At 41.7% G+C, this 19,875-nt stretch overlaps 1 protein-coding gene across 1 annotated transcript in view; it reads right to left on the reverse strand.

The window, feature by feature from the left end:
* The window catches only part of tnika (TRAF2 and NCK interacting kinase a), a 158,415-nt gene that overhangs the window by 129,218 nt on the left and 9,322 nt on the right, over positions 1-19,875 (reverse strand).

Here is a 19,875-nt window from a genome sequence, read left to right on the forward strand (position 1 = left end):
AGCGCTGCAAAACATTCAATGTGCCAAAACGTTGCAGTCAGTAACTAAGTACGACCCCTGAAGATTTTGATATTGACAAAGCTTGAACATGAATGGATATAACCTTGAAGAGTGGGTTCAATGTTCATTTGAGAGCAAGTACTGCAATCACACAGTGGAGAAAGTACAGTGTCTTTGTTTGCTTGTGATCGGTAACTGGACACTTCGGAACCAAATGACCAGCAGTACCGATAAGATCTCAGAGCCACTACATTGTCAGAACATTGTTTTCTGCAGCGAACTTTAAGACAGGTCGAAGAGTACATGGCATTCAGTGTCAGAAATACTGTTATAAAAAGGGGGAGAAAAAAAAAAACAGGAGATTTTTAGAAGTTTTGTGTAGTGGTTCCAAGATCGTAGTAGTTCCATGATCGCTGGGCCCAGGGTCGCGTGGTTCTGAAGTCATTAGTAACCTTTGTAAGCACCCCCTTTTCAACAACCAAAAGAAATTTGGCAATTGGGTACTTAGCAGTCCCCTTTTCAGGTGTGTATTAGAGCTTCAATATTTACTTTAGAGTTGTAGAGGTGAACGTTTTTGGTATTTCAAAAATGCATTTCTGAATTTAGAATCTGTTGCTGTTAAGGTTGACACTGCAAGTATAGCACACCATCACTGAGAAAACCATCATAAGAAATAGCAAAAAATAAAAAGAGAAATACTATAGTTTGTCTAAATTAACATTTAAATGATATTCTGGTGAGCTAATGAAAACCCAAAAGAAACACCACCACAACAGCTTGCTACATCAAGAACACCCTCCAGCGTTGCCAGAAACAAACAGCCACATCTGTAAAAACAAGCCAAAAAATGTGACTTTGCTGTAAAACAAAGTCTAAATGAGCAACTACATTTTGCAAATTAGACCAAAACTGGTGTTGGTGAAGACTTCAATATAAATAAATCAATATCATGCTTATGGTTGGAAAGTGGGTTGGAATTAATGCACGTGAAGGTATTTTGAACCAAGTTGTGGTGTACTGTGTGCTCCTGTACTTGTTATAGTATACAGTATTATAAGTACTGTTATAGTATACTGTGCGTAGCATAAGATTAATTTTGCTGCTGGGGGAGACGACTTTACAAAATGTTCAAAACCTCGTTTGCATGGCAGGTAAAGAAATATGACTATAACAGCGAGATTCAGGATATGTTCACTTTTACCATTTAATTTCACATCAGGATTTCCAATGTACTTGAACGAAATACTAAAAATTCCCATCTTTAATGCTATGTTCACAGATTTTGGTCCGTCAGGAGCCCACACCAAAAAGCATTGTATATTTCCTACTACCATTTTGAATGTAAATGCCCTCAAATTAAATTAAAGGTCAAAGTCTACACTTGGAGCCCATCTTACACCCAGTGCAAAGCTAAGTCATACTGTCACTCCTAATTTTCTCCAAACGTGGTTGTCATTTGAATGCCCAGTGCCTACATCCTCAAAATAACAATACCACCTCCTCCTGTGGGCATGTTGGTCTAAAGATGAGGTGTGGTCAGGCAGAGAGCTGCTGCATTGATGTCTTCCATCGCCATCAAAATGTTTTTGCACCTTAGACCACCAAAAACCTGGTCTGGAGGTGTACAAACACAGCAACAGTCAGATGCACCTACATCTTCATAATGCACATATCCACGGGCCAGCACATGTAACAGTAATGGTGCATTCGGGCCATGTTTTTTTTTTTTCCTTTTTTTCTACTTGTGTTTGCTTCCTTGATACCACTGTGTACCTGGCACAATTAAATTTAAAGCAAAGGACAGATAACAGTCTGATCGGTTGATATCATGTTGTGGTTTCAGTAGTGACCACTGGTCTTTCGCCATTATCAGCCTACTTTGTATAAAGACAAAACTGGTGGACATCACAATGATTGTTTGGAGAAACTGCAACTTTAAAAATGGCATAAGATAATGATCAACAATAATACATTTTCTAAAACTGCTAGTCTATGAACATTCAGAATCATTAGACTGAGAAATCTTGATGTGCTTGATCCTTAAGAAGATGGAGTCTGTTCAGTTCTTAATCACCATGTTTTTAAGTACGTTTTCAAATGCAAATGACTGAATGGGTTTCAGATTCACTCAGCCAGTATTGCTCAAATAAAGTGTGCCGATGTGAGATTTAACTGAATGGTCCTGTCTGAGTGGATTAAAGCCATTAATGAATCTCTTACGTTGCAGATTAGGTCATAAAGTAATGTTTCAGATTCAAACTGTCCAGAAATATATGTTTAAAATAATTTCATTCATGCACCTCTAGAAATAAAGTCATAACATGAATGCAGGTTTCCAGGGGTGGGAAAAGAAAAAAAATGATGGGGGGGGTGTAGCATTTAACTAACAAGCAAAAATTATAGCTCCAGATTATTAGTAGTAATAACAGAATATTATTGTCATTTATAAATTAAATATAATGATATACGAGATCTGTCCAAAAGTATCGTACCTTTTTATTTTTTTCAAAAACTATATGGATTTGATTCATATGTTTTTACGTCAGCCAAGCTTGAACCTTCGTGCGCATGCGTGAGTTTTTCTATGCCTGTCGGTTGCGTCATTCGCCTGTGGGCAGGCTTTGAGTGAGCACTGCTCCACCCCTCTCGTCGTTGTTTCATTGCGAGGAAATGGCGGAATGATTTGGGGTTTTTTTCCATCAGAATTTTTTCAGAAACTGTTAGAGACAGGCAGCTGGAAAGCATTCGAAAAAATTTATCTGGCTTTCGGTGAAAATTTTACGGGCTTCACAGAGAATAAGGAGTGTTACTACAGCTGGACATCAGCCATTTTCCGGCAGATTTCACTTTTAACAAGAGATTTTGTCATGGAAAACCGCGCGGAGGCTTCGCGCGTCACGACTGATTCACTGATGAAGCGAGACAAAGGAACACCTCTGTTTCGGAGTGTTAAAAGACAAGTTGGGACATGCCTATCTCGGCTTTCAGTGCTTACCAGTCGAGTGAGTATAAGAGAAATTGTGTAGAGCTGGGCTGCTAAAAGTGAAATCTGCCAGAAAATGGCTGATGTCCAGCTCTTGTGATAACCAGAGAAATTGCACATGACAGTCCCGGCTCCACACAGCGATCCGTTTAGAAATGATGTGGTGGTTTCTGCCTCTCGATGGTGGCTCGCAGCGCGGCGCGCCGTGCGCCATTGTGGGTCGTCCTTAAAGCTGTAGTAACACTCCTTGTTCTCTGTGAAGACCGTAAAATTTTCACCGAAAGCCAGATACATTTTTCGAATGCTTTCCAGCTGCCTGTCTCTAACAGTTTCTGAAAAAATTCTGATGGAAAAAAACCCCAAATCATTCCGCCATTTCCTCGCAATGAAACAACGACGAGAGGGGTGGAGCAGTGCTCACTCAAAGCCTGCCCACAGGCGAATGATGCAACCGACAGGCGTAGAAAAACTCACGCATGCGCATGAAGGTTCAAGCTTGGCTGACGTAAAAACATATGAATCAAATCCATATAGTTTTTGAAAAAAGTAAAAAGGTACGATACTTTTTGGACAGACCTCGTATTCATTATTTTATTTCTGTAAAAACACCTAAAACTATTTACAGACACACAGAAATTCAAAACTCCTCCCACATTGACTCAAAGAAAAGTGTGCAAACTTTAGGAACACAGTAACCCCAACGCTTTTACACACACCATCTGTCTTTGTGCTGATATTTCCAGAAGTTTAAACGTCAAAGTGTTTTCACTCCCCCCCGCACAACCACCACCAAAATGGTCTCATGCCCTCTGTGCGAGTTTGCTTTGTCTGCCATCAACATAGGGCCCTTTGCTCTTGTATTCATTATTTGCTTACAAGTCTAATACGCAACACAAAAATAAAATCACGTCAGTATACCAATGAACCGTCTTCTACTGTATATTTTATTGTTGCAATTTCTAACGCATATATTCCACCAATCTTTTTGATATATAGTTATCTCACTTTTCTGTCTCACTTCTGTTTTTTTCTGCAGCTCTCAGCAGACCCGTCAATCTGTCAGCTGTTTCGGAAGATGAGATTGTGTGGTTTTTGTTGCTCTCTGCTTCCTTTTCCTGTCAATAAAAGAATTTTTTCACCCTTCTTTCTCTGTTATGTGCACAGACACGAACGTATGCACCCCCCCACCCCTTTTGCTCGCACACGTGCTGACAAATTCACCCTCACACTCCATCTCAAGTACATCTTCTCATAACTGCATGCACAAACACACACATTAACACACTCCCACACCGGGCCGAGTGCTCAAATGTTCTAACAAGTGTGAGTGGGCACAAAGTGAAGTGTGCATCTGAACGTGTGTCTATATGTGTAAAAGAGAGATGAAGGGCCTCATCTGACAGTGCACACCACAACGTTACAAAACTTTTAATTTCCCACCATGACTTCAGTTTATGCTGTTAAACTTTACCCCGGCGCTTGAGGGAATTCACTTTACGAGCTGCTGAAAGCTACGTTTTTGAACAGAGTAACTTAGAAATAATCAAAAATATGCAGCCACTTACTGTAAACAAACATGCCTGATGCACCATAACACATATGGAGTGTGGTCTGGCTGTGCATGCTGATCCTCTGCTCCATACATGCTGTGCCAATAGAAACAGAGCCTGTTTTATGCTGCTCCAGTTCATACATGTCCTTAGGCTTGCTGTTAAAAATATAGCACAATATCATTCATATTTTATGGGCCACTTGCAGAATGAGCTTTCTGTATGCGTCTGGGTTTGTCTGAAAGTGTGAAAATACAACTGCATTATGAGCAGGGCTGTAATTACCACCGATTATTATCATTTTGCTGATTAATCTAATTATTTAATCTCTTAGATCATAGAATAGGAAAAATAAGTGTTCAGAGATATTTTCGGATTACGTGTTTTGATTAAATGTAAAAATCCAAGCACAGCCAGTTGGTTTTTAATAAGTGAAAACCAATTCATCTCAAACTACAGTCAACAAAAATATTCTGTATAAAAGCAACACTTGTTGTTGCTACCATTTTCATCAGTTAAAGTAAAAGATCTAAGATTTCAATATGCACAAAAGGCTTTCTTTCATCCAAATTTGTTCAAATCCATGTCCATGTTTACCTGGATAAGCTACCAACAGAGGTAGTGGTGATAACTATTTGGATTTATGGCGCCCTCTATTGGAATACTTGCCCGGTGATCTTAAGCCCGTTTCACACTGGGCTTGCGTACAGTTGCATTGTGCTGTGTATCTAGTACACAGGAATGGCTGCGTAAGTGGCGCACAGGGAGAAAGAGAAGGAAAAAAACTTGGCTCCATGACGCTACAGAGTGCCTGGACATGCAGATGGATTTGATACACTGGAAAAAGTCAGAATACATTATTTCCAGGAGTTAATGGACTTTATTTAACTTGCCACAATCGTGAGAGAACTTGAGGAGTTGAAAGAAAGCTGCAGAGGCGATGGCGTGCACGATCCATCCATGAGGAGTGGACATGTCCTCTTGCTAGAGATCGGTCCGTGAGCAGGAGTTAATGGACTTTATTTAACTTGCCACTATCATAAGAGAACTTGAGGAGGAGAAAGCAAAGCGGGGCTGCAACCGACAGTCATGCGCCCGATCTGTCCATGAGGAGTGGAAATTAAAATGAGAATATTTTGTGAAGAATTGTATTTATGATTTGGCACATTTAATTGATGTCGTGTTTTACAACTGGCAAGGTTGAGATATATCCCTTGTTCAGAGCTGGTCTGGTTACCAGGAACTGGTTAATGGTGATATCAATGTCCATTGTTCACTCGTTACATAATATCCCTTATTTCTCCGAAAAATTTTAGTCCCATCAACTTTCCATTTCACAGCATTCATCCTTGACCTAAAATGCATAAGCATACCAAATGGCAAATGTCAGCTCTCCCCAGTTTCTCCGTGATCAAACTTACACACACACACATACATGTACACAGAAGCCACTTGGCTTTTAATATATAGATTCTCTGTGATGACAGTTTCAGCTTGAATTTGACTAGTCACTGATCACATGATTATGGTACAAAGTCTGCCATAAATACTTTGTTAGATTCACCTCCAACTCCACACGGAAGTCAGGCACAGCCCCTCGTGGTATTCAGCATTAGCAATATATGGATGCCAAAACTAACAACTGTAACTGGAAAGATTACAACAGCAAGCAAAAAGGCTTAAAAGTGGTAACACATAGGACAGCCACATAAAATTTGATGTGGGACTATCAGGATGTGTCCACCAGCACGGGAGATAGTGACCCAGTTTTTCACAACTGTAAGCTGTGCTTGTCAAGAGAAACTGCTGTCCTTGCGTCCGTCTATCCCAGGGGTGGGCAAAGAGGGCCGAGACACTGCAGGTTTTCCTTGCAACCAATCACCTCAGCAGCTGGGTTGCTGATGAGCTTCTCCCCTGAACTAAACACCTGATCGTCAATGAAATCACCTGCTGAGGTGATTGGTAGCAAGGAAAACCTGCAGTGTCACGGCCCTTCGTGGGCCATGAAGGACCGAGACACGGCTCAAGTGTGTGTGTGTGTGCATGCTTTTGTATAGCAAAACATTCTGCATCTCTAACCCAAAACCCTAAGCCTAACTCTAACCCTGGGTTTCAAGTGGGGTTAGGTTTGATTTCAATGACCATACTGCTGTAAAGCATTCCCTTTTCCTGTGGCTTTATTAATGATGTCATCAGCGGTTCATCAACTTCAACTCAGCTTCTACAACTGTAAATTATTTTTTAAAAATCTCAGGATGAAAACTGTAAAACATTTAGCACTTAAGAAGAATTTGTTCTTTTTGTAGAACAGTTTAAAATCAGATTTATGTATATATTTTGACAGGTTAAAAATGGTTTGAGACAATTTATTGCTGTTTTGAATCACTTAAAGCCTGACAAAAGGTTTTAAATCAGATTAAAATATATTTCTATCACTTTTGGTACTGAACAGTTTCTGTTCCTGTAAAGCGGTTTCCAGTGGCCAGTGAATCATGTGTGACACTGCTGCTCAACAACAACACTTTATATATAGCAGTCTACCAGACAAAATAGTGTAAAAGTGCTGAGGTGAACCATTTGTGACGTGCGATGTAAAAGCACAAACATCACTCAATATTTGAGGAACCTAAGATGAAATACAGTTTATTACCAAAGGCCAAACAAATATAGCCATCTCGTATTGCGAAGACTTGTGTCCATTCATGCTCAGCATAACTCCATTCTTATTACTGCCAGGGTCTTCAAATTCACAGGGGGTATTCTTGGGACACACCTTGGACAAGTTCAAAGATGGGTAACATGACCTATTCTAAGGGGTCAAAAGGTCACATTCTTTCCACACACTCTTTCATGGATTACATGTTCGTACGGCCGTGGGCATTTTAGCATTGCGTTATTTTTTATTGTTGTTTTTAACAGGAAGCATTAGAGTATGTGGCGGTATTGTTGTCAGTCCCATGTGTCTGAACATCCATCCTCAAAATTATTTGATCCATCTTTGATCTTTGCATTTTGATTAAATATGGACCAAAATTGGTGGAAAGAAGGAGGGTCAGCAAAGGACAAAGCGATTTGAGTTTGGAGGAAAAATAAGTTATAATGTAATCGTACAATGACGATCAGGGGGTCCTTCCCAGAATTAGTTAGTTCCATTCAATGACAAGTGATCAGGACCAAGGTCAGAATCAGGATCAAAGGCGAGTCTTCAAGATCTAGTGACTGTCAAACATAGAAAAAGACAACAATCTGGATCTGTTGGACAAAATTTTCAAACAGAGGTGGCCCAATAAAGTGGACTAAGGACTGACAACTGTCGGGCCATGGTAGACCCATGCACTCTGCCGGTTTTAACCTCACTATTCTTCTCTTGTTTGGTCAATGCAACCTGATCTCACACCAGTTTGTAATGGCATCAAGAAAAGTGATTTATTCTATTGGTTTGTGATACCGTCACAAAATGTGTTACTTTTTTGTGACTGAGGGTTATGGTTAAAAATGGTGAACCAAACTTGACCGTGTGACAAAAATGTGATGCATTTTGTGATGGTATCACAAAAAAGCACGAGCCTGGGCTGCTCACTGATGTAGGCCCACTGCACATCACCATCTTTCTGAGCACAAGGCACGGCAGGCTGCTTACTGAGTGCTGTCAGCACCTATAGAACCTCAAGTCCAGAGAAGTGAGATGAGACTGAATTAGAGGATAATAGGAGTCACACTGGGGCTGGGCGTGCCTCTTATAAAACCACTTACACTTAACAGCGTGGTGCACCGCTGCTCACTGTTACAGGGAGATGCAGTCTTATGCCATCATTCCCAGTGCATCCTACACAGACGTGTACATTAATAGCAGCCGACTCTTAATCAGAGACGCCGTGTGCACTGCAGACAATGCGAACCACAATTTGTGCCGCAATGCTAATGAACTCATCTGCTCCTCTCCTCTCTCCTTCCATCCATCTTTGCCAACTTGTCATCTTACACCTTTCCTTGTCATCTCTTTGTCCATCCCCCTCATCATTCATATTCTTAGGTTCTGCTCGGGATTCTCATGCTTGCTGTTCTTCGATCCATCCTTCTCCCCTGCCTGCACTCCACCACATCAGCTATAAGTGGATGATTCTTTCAAATACTTGAGCTCAAGCGAGTGTGTGCATGTTTTCGACTTGGATTTTACAGTCGGATGTTGTTTTCATGACATTTCTGGGTGTGATCATAAGTTTAAGACAGGTCTGGATATAGGAATAGTGCCATGAAATAAGAACAAAGCTCACTCGTGTGCTAAGCAGCCCTCACTGGTCATTTGTACCATAAAATTCAACTGGTTGAGTGTTGGCATTCAAGATGGCAGACAGTGCAGACTTGTTAAAAATTTACTCAAGAAACATTATTCAGAGGCAAAAAAAAAGCCACTGACCAAGAATGTGATTAGACTACAATAAATAAAAGTCTGACTTTTCTCAGATGGGGAGCCCTGGGAGCTGAAAAAGGGTTCCAAATGGTGTTTCTTCTTCTTAATGTGGGGGGAGGAAGGGAAAAGTGAGGGAAGCCACAAGTGGCATAAAACTGTTTATAATTTTAAATGAACTCACAACTTCAAGTTCCAAAGAGGAACAAAGTCCTACAGTAGTGTTCAGAATAATAGTAGTGCTATGTGACTAAAAAGATTAATCCAGGTTTTGAGTATATTTCTTATTGTTACATGGGAAACAAGGTACCAGTAGATTCAGCAGATTCTCACAAATCCAACAAGACCAAGCATTCATGATATGCACACTCTTAAGGCTATGAAATTGGGCTATTAGTAAAAAAAAGCAGAAAAGGGGGTGTTCACAATAATAGTAGCATCTGCTGTTGATGCTACAAACTAAAAACTATTATGTTCAAACTGCTTTTTTAGCAATCCAGTGAATCACTAAACTAGTATTTAGTTGTATAACCACAGTTTTTCATGATTTCTTCACATCTGCGAGGCATTAATTTTGTTGGTTTGGAACCAAGATTTTGCCCGTTTACTAGTGTGCTTGGGGTCATTGTCTTGTTGAAACACCCATTTCAAGGGCATGTCCTCTTCAGCATAAGGCAACATGACCTCTTCAAGTATTTTGACATATCCAAACTGATCCATGATACCTGGTATGCGATATAAAGGCCCAACACCATAGTAGGAGAAACATCCCCATATCATGATGCTTGCACCACCATGCTTCACTGTCTTCACTGTGAACTGTGGCTTGAATTCAGAGTTTGGGGGTCGTCTCACAAACTGTCTGTGGCCCTTGGACCCAAAAAGAACAATTTTACTCTGATCAGTCTACAAAATATTCCTCCATTTCTCTTTAGGCCAGTTGATGTGTTCTTTGGCAAATTGTAACCTCTTCTGCACATCTCTTTTATTTAACATAGGGACTTTGTGGGGAATTCTTGCAAATAAATTAGCTTCACACAGGTGTCCTCTAACTGTCACAGCACTTACAGGTAACTCCAGACTGTTTTTGTTCATCCTGGAGCTGATCAATGGGTGAGCCTTTGCCATTCTGGTTATTCTTCTATCCATTTTGATGGTTGTTTTCCGTTTTCTTCCACGCGTCTCTGGTTTTTTTTTGTCCATTATAAAGCATTGGAGATCATTGTAGATGAACAGCCTATAATTTTTTGCACCTGCGTATAAGGTTTCCTCTCTCCAATCAACTTTTTAATCAAACTACGCTGTTCTTCTGAACAATGTCTTGAACGTCCCATTTTCCTCAAGCTTTCAAAGAGAAAAGCATGTTCAACAGGTGCTGGCTTCATCCTTACATATCGAACACCTGATTCACACCTGTTTGTTCCACAAAATTGACGAACTCACTGACTGAATGCCACACTACTATTATTGTGAACACCCCCTTTTCTACTTTTTTTACTAATAGCCCAATTTCATAGCCTTAAGAGTGTGCATATCATGAATGCTTGGTCTTGTTGGATTTGTGAGAATCTGCTGAATCTACTGGTACCTTGTTTCCCATGTAACAATAAGAAATATACTCAAAACCTGGAGTAATCTTTTTAGTCACATTGTTATATGGCTGGGGGGGCCTGGCTGCCTTTTTGTTTCTGTCCTTTGTTTCTCCTTCCAGGTGGCTTGCATTTGGGACTGAGTGGCTGTGTTGCTGAGGTTATCAGGACCTCACCCTGATCACCTGCGGCTCGTCAGGACTCACAGCTGAGGTGCATCTATATGGATTGGAACATGGTGGCATTTAAGACTGGCGTATACAGTGTGTATTTGCCAGAGACTCGACCTTGTGACCAGACGGGTGAGATCGTTGTCTCGGGAGCCATCTCGGGAGCATCTCAGTGGATGCAGAGAACGTCCAGGGTTTGATGCACGGTCTGTGAAAGAGGAGGGGGTGAGGTCTCACGCTCGTCAGCACACTTCCTGAGGTACGTTAGATTTTGTGACTAACATTTATACAGTCAGTAAATGTGGTGTCCCTCACACCTTTATTATATTGAGCTGTATGTTAGTCATGTATCGGCTTCCACTGCAGTGGAGTTTTGTGAACTGGATGTTCCATGCCTGCAGGTTGGGAAGCTGATTAGTAATCAAGCCAGGAAGTGTTTGCTGTTTATGTACACCTTTAAGTGTTCTCTCTGTGTGTAGAGTGTGGACTCACATAATGGTTCCTTCTTTCACAGACTCGGTTTGTTGCGGCCACCTGGGGGGTGTCGGCGGGGTCCTTGGGTCCGAACAGCTTCTGGCTCCGGACCGTTAGCGCTGCTGGGAGCGCACCACGCCAGACCGCACTTTCTGTTATTTTTGTATCACTGTTATGTATTAAATTCAGTTAGCCTTTGTACCGTGCTCTGCTTATTTCATACTGGGTCCTTCAAACGCTGGTCGGTTCTCCGAGCTGCGTCCGACACATAACACACATAGTACTACTATTATTCTGAACACTACTGTATATAAGCCATGAGAGCCATCGGTGTGGAGGCTTACACCCTGATGGCGTGAAGCGGATGAGAGTCTTCTTCTCCCCTCTGGACGGGACATCAGTCCGATACAGGTTACTTCCCCGGGCAAGGCGGGTATTGTTTTATAGCTGACTGCACTGGGACAATGGAGATGATGTAACCTGTCCAAAAACAGACAGGTAAGTGTAACAATCCAGATCTCCATACTGATAGTTCGGCTCTTGATGCCTTGAGCTACCTACTCCAGGATGCATACAGCAAGGTCACTTCATTTACTGAATTCACACAATCATTTGTGGTTTTTGCACAAATTGAGAAAATTTGTGGACCTTAATGCTTGAATAATTATAAGTAATATTTAAATGCTGAAGCTCCATCGGTGACTTGAGAGGAAAAATAGGTCAACTCGAAGCACACAGGCGGCGTGGAAATGAGCGTGGGCGGGAGAGGGGCATTTCTCAGTGACAGACTGCCATACAGTATACAGACTATTCATGAATAAGCTCTGTGTAAGCCTCGGGCACTGCTGTGGCCCCGTTACTATGGTGCCCGTGGTGAGGGGCCGAGGAATGCAGCCTTACTGGGCAATGGAGCCGGAGAGGGAGGGAGGAGGACGACTTTAATCAGTGCTCACATCGTCACCTTTACCCCAAAGAACAGCCTCTGGTGCTCCGTTCATCTCTTTCAAGCCATCGCTCTGTCTTTCGATCTTTATTTCTCTTTCTGCATCCCTCCATCCTAACCAGCTCTGTTACTCACACCTGATCTCCAGCACAATTTATTTATCTTTTGCCAGATTTGCGCATGCAGTAGATGCACTTCCTACCAATTTACCATCTGCTGCCGTCGTCATCTGACCGGATGAACCCATGATTGTGGCGTTTCTGACCTGCATGTAAGAACAAGCATGTTTTTGTGTCTCTATATAAAAAATAAAAATAAAAAACCTTGTCGGCACTTAAAAAAGAAAAAAAAAAAACACCAGTGTTTTAACCTCAGGCTTTGGCACGTCATTCTGAATCACAGCCAGACGGGACACGACGGTGACATCTCTGTGTATGACTCTGGCCTCTCACGCTAAAGTGAAACATGCAGCGCATACGCAGGTGCCACCAGGGCCGATGGAGACACAAGAAATGAGAAAATGCTACAGAGAAACGAGGACTCGAGGAAGAGAGAGAGAGAGAAAGTGAAAACAGCAGAGGCAGCAGACATCAAAAGCCACTTCTCTCTCTCCAATCTACTTCCTGTTCAGTTCTGTGCATCTCTTTGTGTCACTCGCTGTGCAAAGGGTCAGTGTGGCCGAGTGCAACACCCCCACCAGCACCTCACCATGGTCAAAGCCAGCTGACCTATTTCCTGTTTGGGTCCAGCGATTGTCTGAGCGCCTGTGCTAAAATCAAGATAAAATTTTAAAAAGATGGGTGAAAAAAAGCTGAAGTAGCAGAGAAGAAACCATGAAGACAAAGAGAGGCATGTTCAGGCATGTTCTGGTATTTTCCATCATATTTGAAGGAGTTTTGTGGAAACTGATGTTTACCCTGAAGTTTCAGTTACCTTGACTGCCAGCAGGGTTGCAGGGTACTGAGGTGACGGTCTAGTGGTTAAGCGTTGAACTTGATCCTCGGTTCAAACCCCAGCCTCACCAGTTGCACCCTGACATCAGTGTGTGAGTGTGTTTCTGTGAATGGGTGAATGTGAGGCATAATTGTAAAGCACTTTGAGCATCTGATGCAAGTGGAGAAGCACTATTTAAATGCAGTCCATTTAATGCAATTGCTCGTGTGTTTTTGTGTGTGTTGGTGCACAAAGTAACTTGGAATGGGGTCAATGGATTTTCAACAAACATGGTAGGATTCTTTGGGTGAGTGCTTCCAGATGCACATTGGTCATTGGTAGCTCAGTGGAGCTGGGCTATCAATATGTACTTCTGGGTTTAATTCCTGGTCATCCTACTTGTTTGTATCCTTGGACATGACACTTCATCTGACTTGGTCCAGTCCACCCAGCTGTAAGCGAGTGCTAGCCTTAGTTTTGGGAAAGAGCCTGTATCGGACTGGTGTCCCGGTGTCCCTTGCAGGGGAAGTATAGCCTCTCATCTACTTCATGGTACAGAATCCCGGCATGAGCACCAACGGGCCAGAGGCCTGTCAAAGATATACTCTGAAAACCACATTTTCCAGGCAATGTCCACAACAGAATAGACAGACAATGTAAAATGTATATACAGTTGTATGCAAAAGTTTGGGCACCCCTGATAATTTTCATGATTTCCCTTTATAAATCATTGATTGTCTGGATCAGAAATTTCAGTTAAATATATCATATAGTAGAACAACACACTGATATTTAAGAAGAGAAATGAAGTTTCTAGTATTTACAGAAAGTGTGCAATAATTATTTAAACAAAATTAGGCAGGTGCATAAATTTGGGCACCCCTGTTGTGTGTTGGGGGGTTTGGCTGGATATTTTTGTGTTGTTTTCTTTTCTTTGCTCTCCAGGTGGTATGCAAACTGGTTTTTGTCTGTGGAGAAGGTGCTGGCAGTGTTGTGTGTTGGGGGGTGTGGCTGGATGTTTTGGTGTTCTTTTCCTTTCTTTGCTCCTCAGGTGGCATGGAAACTGATTTGTCTGTGGAGAAGGTGCTGGCTGAAGAATCCTCACCCTCATCAACATCATGTGAAGCACCTGTGACTGGTGCTCACATGCAACCTTAAAGACTTTCAGCTGAAGCAGATAATTGGATGGCGTTCTGCTTTTAAGGCATGTGTGATTCAAGCAGAACTGCCGGGAACTCGACCTTGTGATGTTCGTTTGTGAGACGCTGAGGACCGCACCTGGGTTTGACACATCGAGCCCGTGAAGCAAGGAAGGGTGAGGACACATGCTGTCAGCACACATTAAAGGTAATTAAGTATTTGACTAATTGTTGATAGTAACTTGGTGTTTTGTTACATAGTATACTTGAATTGTGATGAGAATTGTGCAGCTTGCTTCTCACTGCTGTGACGTGCAGGATAAGTGATCCTCCACTTGTTGTGAGAAGCTGCTCATTTGCATAAAGATAAAAAGTACAGACCTGAATGTGTTGCTGATAGCGTGTGTCTTTTGAAAGATATTGTTGTAACTGCTGACTTACCTCACATCTTCTTTGCTTCACAGAGAGTCAGTTTGTCGTGTCCACCTGGGGGGTGTTTGTCTGGTGGTAGTGGGTCCAGGAGCGCCGGACTTCTCTCCTTGCGGGCGCTGGAGAGCGTGCCAGCAGTCACTCCTCCAGAAGGACGTTGGTTTTGGTTTTGTACATTTTATTTAGGCACAGGTGAAAAATAAATTGTTTTTGTTGTTGGAACCGCTTTCTAGTTATTTTTAGCGCTGGGTTCTGTCTGACGCAGGTTCGCTCCTCAATCTGCGTCGACACATAACAGGCAGAAGAATCCTTCACCCTCATCAACATTATTGGCTGCACTTGTGGAGGATGTCCATGTGCAGGCCTAATGACTGGCAGCACCTGTGGATGATGCTCACGTGCAGACTTAAGGACTTTCAGCTGAAGCAGATAATTAGATAGCGTTCTGCATTTAAGCCATGAGTGGTTCAAGCAGAATTGCCGGGAACTCGACCTTGTGACGTTCGTTTGTGAGACGCTGAGGACCACGCCTGGGTTTGACACATCGTGCCTGTGAAGGAGGACGGGTGAGGGACACATGCTGTCAGCACACATCAGAGGTGATTGATTGTCTGAATAAGTGTTAATAGTAATTTGGTATTTTGTTACGCAGTATATTTGAACATTGATGAGAATTGTGCAGCTCGCTTCTCACGGCCGTGGCGTGCGGACTGATGATCCTCCACCTGTTGTGAGAAGCTGCTCATTTACATAAAGCTTAAAGTCAGACCTGAATGTGTTGCTGATAGCGTGTGCCTTTGAAGGATATTAATTGTAGCTGTTGACTTACCTCACCTCTTCTATCCTTCACAGAGTCAGTTTGTCGTGTCCACCTGGGGGGTGTTTGGCGGTGAATTTGAGTCCAGAAGCGCCGGGCTTCGATCCCTTTGGGTGCTGGAGAGCGCGCCATCCTTCACTCCGCCAGACAAGCTATATATTATGTTGTACACAATTATTGCACGGAAAGGGAAATAAATGTTTTGTTTTTGGAACCGCTTTCTGGTTATTTAGCGCTGGGTTCAGTCAGACGCAGGTCCGCTCCTCAACCCGCGTTGGCACATAACAACCCCAACAGAAAAAAATACATCAATATTTAGTAGATCCTCCTTTTGCAGAAATAACAACCTCTAAATGCTTCCTATAGCTTCCAATGAGAGTCTGGATTCTGGTTGAAAGTATTTTGGACCATTCTTCTTTACAAAACATCTCAGGTTTGTTGGTTTCTGAGCATGGACATCCCCAGCCATCTCACAGCTGTGGACAGACAAATGACATATGGGAGCATTACAAATGCGACAATGATATTTAATGACCGTCATGTATTCCTATAATGTGGATTTTTTTGAAAGAAGATAACAACTTTGGAAACGGAGCAGGGGTGATTGTACATAGCTGCTGTGTGCGAACACAGGAGAACTCAGCTGAATGCATCTCTTAGGGTACGTATTTATCATACTTTGTGGTTTGAAATCTTATTTAGACATATTCAATTTGGAGTTTTTTCAGAATACAAAAAGCAACCCAGGTTGACATGTTGTCATAAGTCCGAGGATGAAACAAAGTGGCCGCTGACACAGCGACATGACCTTCAGCTATAGCTAAAGGTCAGTCACCAAGGTTACGTAACGATTATTGATCAAAATGACTATTAATCTGTTGTCCATTGTTCTGATGCAATCTGCCTACGTTTACTTTTACCAGGCATATCAGTGTCCACACAAGTTAAAGACTTGGAAGAAATTATTTATAATTTGGTATATAATTTTTTAAAAACAGCATTGACTGGAGTGAGATATGCACTTTAAACTAGTGTAATGTGGGTTTAACATTATTTAGCTGTTTAAAAATCCTTTTAAAACCACAGTCTATCATTGGAATAGAACAGGCTAAGGTGCACTCCAAGATCGCACACCACCAATCAATGGACAGCTACCACAATTCTGACTTTTGTTCCCATCGGTGATGTCATAAGGACAGAATGTGAAAGAATGAGATAATACGAAAAATGATCCACGCAGCATCAAGCAAGTTAACAAAATGGATAAAGGGGAAAATGTCCATGTAGACTTGACATGCATCATCACTAAAATCTAATGAAGCACATTTTGAGTTTAGTGGCCACAGACAGACACACAAACAGATGAGCGATCATATGACCTCCTCTTCTTCTGTTGCCTGGTGGAGGCCACAAATTAAACCAAATTATATTTAAATTAAGCAATTTAACCCCAATTTAGGTTAATGGTGGTTTACAGACATAACTAGTTTAAGCCATGTGCAGTGATTTAAAAGCTGCACTCAGTCATTATTGATGTAAAAGCATTTTAAAACAGATTAATACAAATAATCCTGCAGCCAGTGGCGTAGCAACCTCAGCACGGGCCCCATTCCAAGATATACTGTATTAATGAGCCCTACGTACATGTTACTAGCTTTAGACGTATGTGCACAATCGCGCGCAATCACGCACATGCACACGGCCACTCACACTATAAGGACTATTTAGAGTTTTACCAACGGTGTGCTGGATTTTACAATCAAATAAATGACTTGGGTTATTGTATTAGACACTTTTTAAGAGGTCAAGAATCTAGATTTAACACCCCATCTCTGAATTGCATGTGCACAAGAGTCTGCGGCCAAAATACCTCATCATCTCATCAGACAGCAGGGAAGAAGCTGTCTAATTCATGACAGTGCTGAAATTATTACAAAATCATCTTTCCTGCAAAGGCAAGAGTGAACCCCTACATGATAAACCTTCAGACGAGAAGAGATTATATTAAAATGAAGCCTAAAGCATGACAAGACTGAAGAGAGATATTATTGGGGGGGGCACTTTATTTAAAGATCTTCTGACCAAACATCAATCAATCAATCAACTTTTTTCTTATATAGCGCCAAATCACAACAAACAGTTGCCCCAAGGCGCTCCATATTGTAAGGCAAGGCCATACAATAATTATGAAAAACCCCAACGGTCAAAACGACCCCCTATGAGCAAGCACCTGGCAACAGTGGGAAGGAAAAACTCCCTTTTAACAGGAAGAAACCTCCAGCAGAACCAGGCTCAGGGAGGGGCAGTCTTCTGCTGAGACTGGTTGGGGCTGAGGGAAAAAACCAGGAAAAAGACATGCCGTGAAGGGGGGCAGAGATCGATCACTAATGATTAAATGCAGAGTGATGCATACGGAGCAAAAAGAGAAAGAAACAGTGCATCATGGGAACCCCCCCACAATCTACGTCTAAAGCAGCATAACCAAGGGATGGTCCAGGGTCACCCGATCCAGCCCTAACTATAAGCCTTAGCGAAAAGGAAAGTTTTAAGCCTAATCTTAAAAGTAGAGAGGGTATCTGTCTCCCTGATCTGAATTGGGAGCTGGTTCCACAGGAGAGGAGCCTGAAAGCTGAAGGCTCTGCCTCCCATTCTACTCTTACAAACCCTAGGAACTACAAGTAAGCCCGCAGTCTGAGAGCGAAGCGCTCTAATGGGGTAATATGGTACTACGAGGTCCCTAAGATAAGATGGGACCTGATTATTCAAAACCTTATAAGTAAGAAGAAGAATTTTAAATTCTATTCTAGAATTAACAGGAAGCCAATGAAGAGAGGCCAACACGGGTGAGATATGCTCTCTCCTGCTAGTCCCCGTCAGTACTCTAGCTGCAGCATTCTGAACCAACTGAAGGCTTTTTAGGGAACTTTTAGGACAACCTGATAATAATGAATTACAATAGTCCAGCCTAGAGGAAATAAATGCATGAATTAGTTTTTCAGCATCACTCTGAGACAAGACCTTTCTGATTTTAGAGATATTGCGTAAATGCAAAAAGGCAGTCCTACATATTTGTTTAATATGCGCTTTGAATGACATATCCTGATCAAAAATGACTCCAAGATTTCTCACAGTATTACTAGAGATCAGGGAAATGCCATCCAGAGTAACGATCTGGTTAGACACCATGCTTCTAAGATTTGTGGGGCCAAGTACAATAACTTCAGTTTTATCTGAGTTTAAAAGCAGGAAATTAGAGGTCATCCATGTCTTTATGTCTGTAAGACAATCCTGCAGTTTAGCTAATTGGTGTGTATCCTCTGGCTTCATGGATAGATAAAGCTGGGTATCATCTGCGTAACAATGAAAATTTAAGCAATACCGTCTAATAATACTGCCTAAGGGAAGCATGTATAAAGTGAATAAAATTGGTCCTAGCACAGAACCTTGTGGAACTCCATAATTAACTTTAGTCTGTGAAGAAGATTCCCCATTTACATGAACAAACTGTAATCTATTAGACAAATATGATTCAAACCACCGCAGCGCAGTGCCTTTAATACCTATGACATGCTCTAATCTCTGTAATAAAATTTTATGGTCAACAGTATCAAAAGCAGCACTGAGGTCCAACAGAACAAGCACAGAGATAAGTCCACTGTCCGAAGCCATAAGAAGATCATTTGTAACCTTCACTAATGCTGTTTCTGTACTATGATGAATTCTAAAACCTGACTGAAACTCTTCAAATAGACCATTCCTCTGCAGGTGATCAGTTAACTGTTTTACAACTACCCTCTCAAGAATCTTTGAGAGAAAAGGAAGGTTGGAAATTGGCCTATAATTAGCTAAGATAGCTGGGTCAAGTGATGGCTTTTTAAGTAATGGTTTAATTACTGCCACCTTAAAGGCCTGTGGTACATAACCAACTAACAAAGATAGATTGATCATATTTAAGATTGAAGCATTAAATAATGGTAGGACTTCCTTGAGCAGCCTGGCAGGAATGGGGTCCAATAAACATGCCGATGGTTTGGACGAAGCAACCAATGAAAATAACTCAGACAGAACAACCGGAGAGAAAGAGTCTAACCAAATACCGGCATCACTGAAAGCAGCCAAAGATAACGATACATCTTTGGGATGGTTATGAGTAATTTTTTCTCTAATAGTCAAAATTTTGTTAGCAAAGAAAGTCATGAAGTCATTACTAGTTAAAGTTAATGGAATACTCAGCTCAATAGAGCTCTGACTCTTTGTCAGCCTAGCTACAGTGCTGAAAAGAAACCTGAGGTTATTCTTATTTTCTTCAATTAGTGATGAGTAGAAAGATGTCCTAGCTTTACGGAGGGCTTTTTTTATAGAGCAACAAACTCTTTTTCCAGGCTAAGTGAAGATCTTCTAAGTTAGTGAGACGCCATTTCCTCTCCAACTTACGGGTTA

The sequence above is a fragment of the Thalassophryne amazonica genome, chromosome 19 (assembly GCF_902500255.1).
Source record: "Thalassophryne amazonica chromosome 19, fThaAma1.1, whole genome shotgun sequence".
Classification (NCBI taxonomy): Eukaryota; Metazoa; Chordata; class Actinopteri; order Batrachoidiformes; family Batrachoididae; genus Thalassophryne; species Thalassophryne amazonica.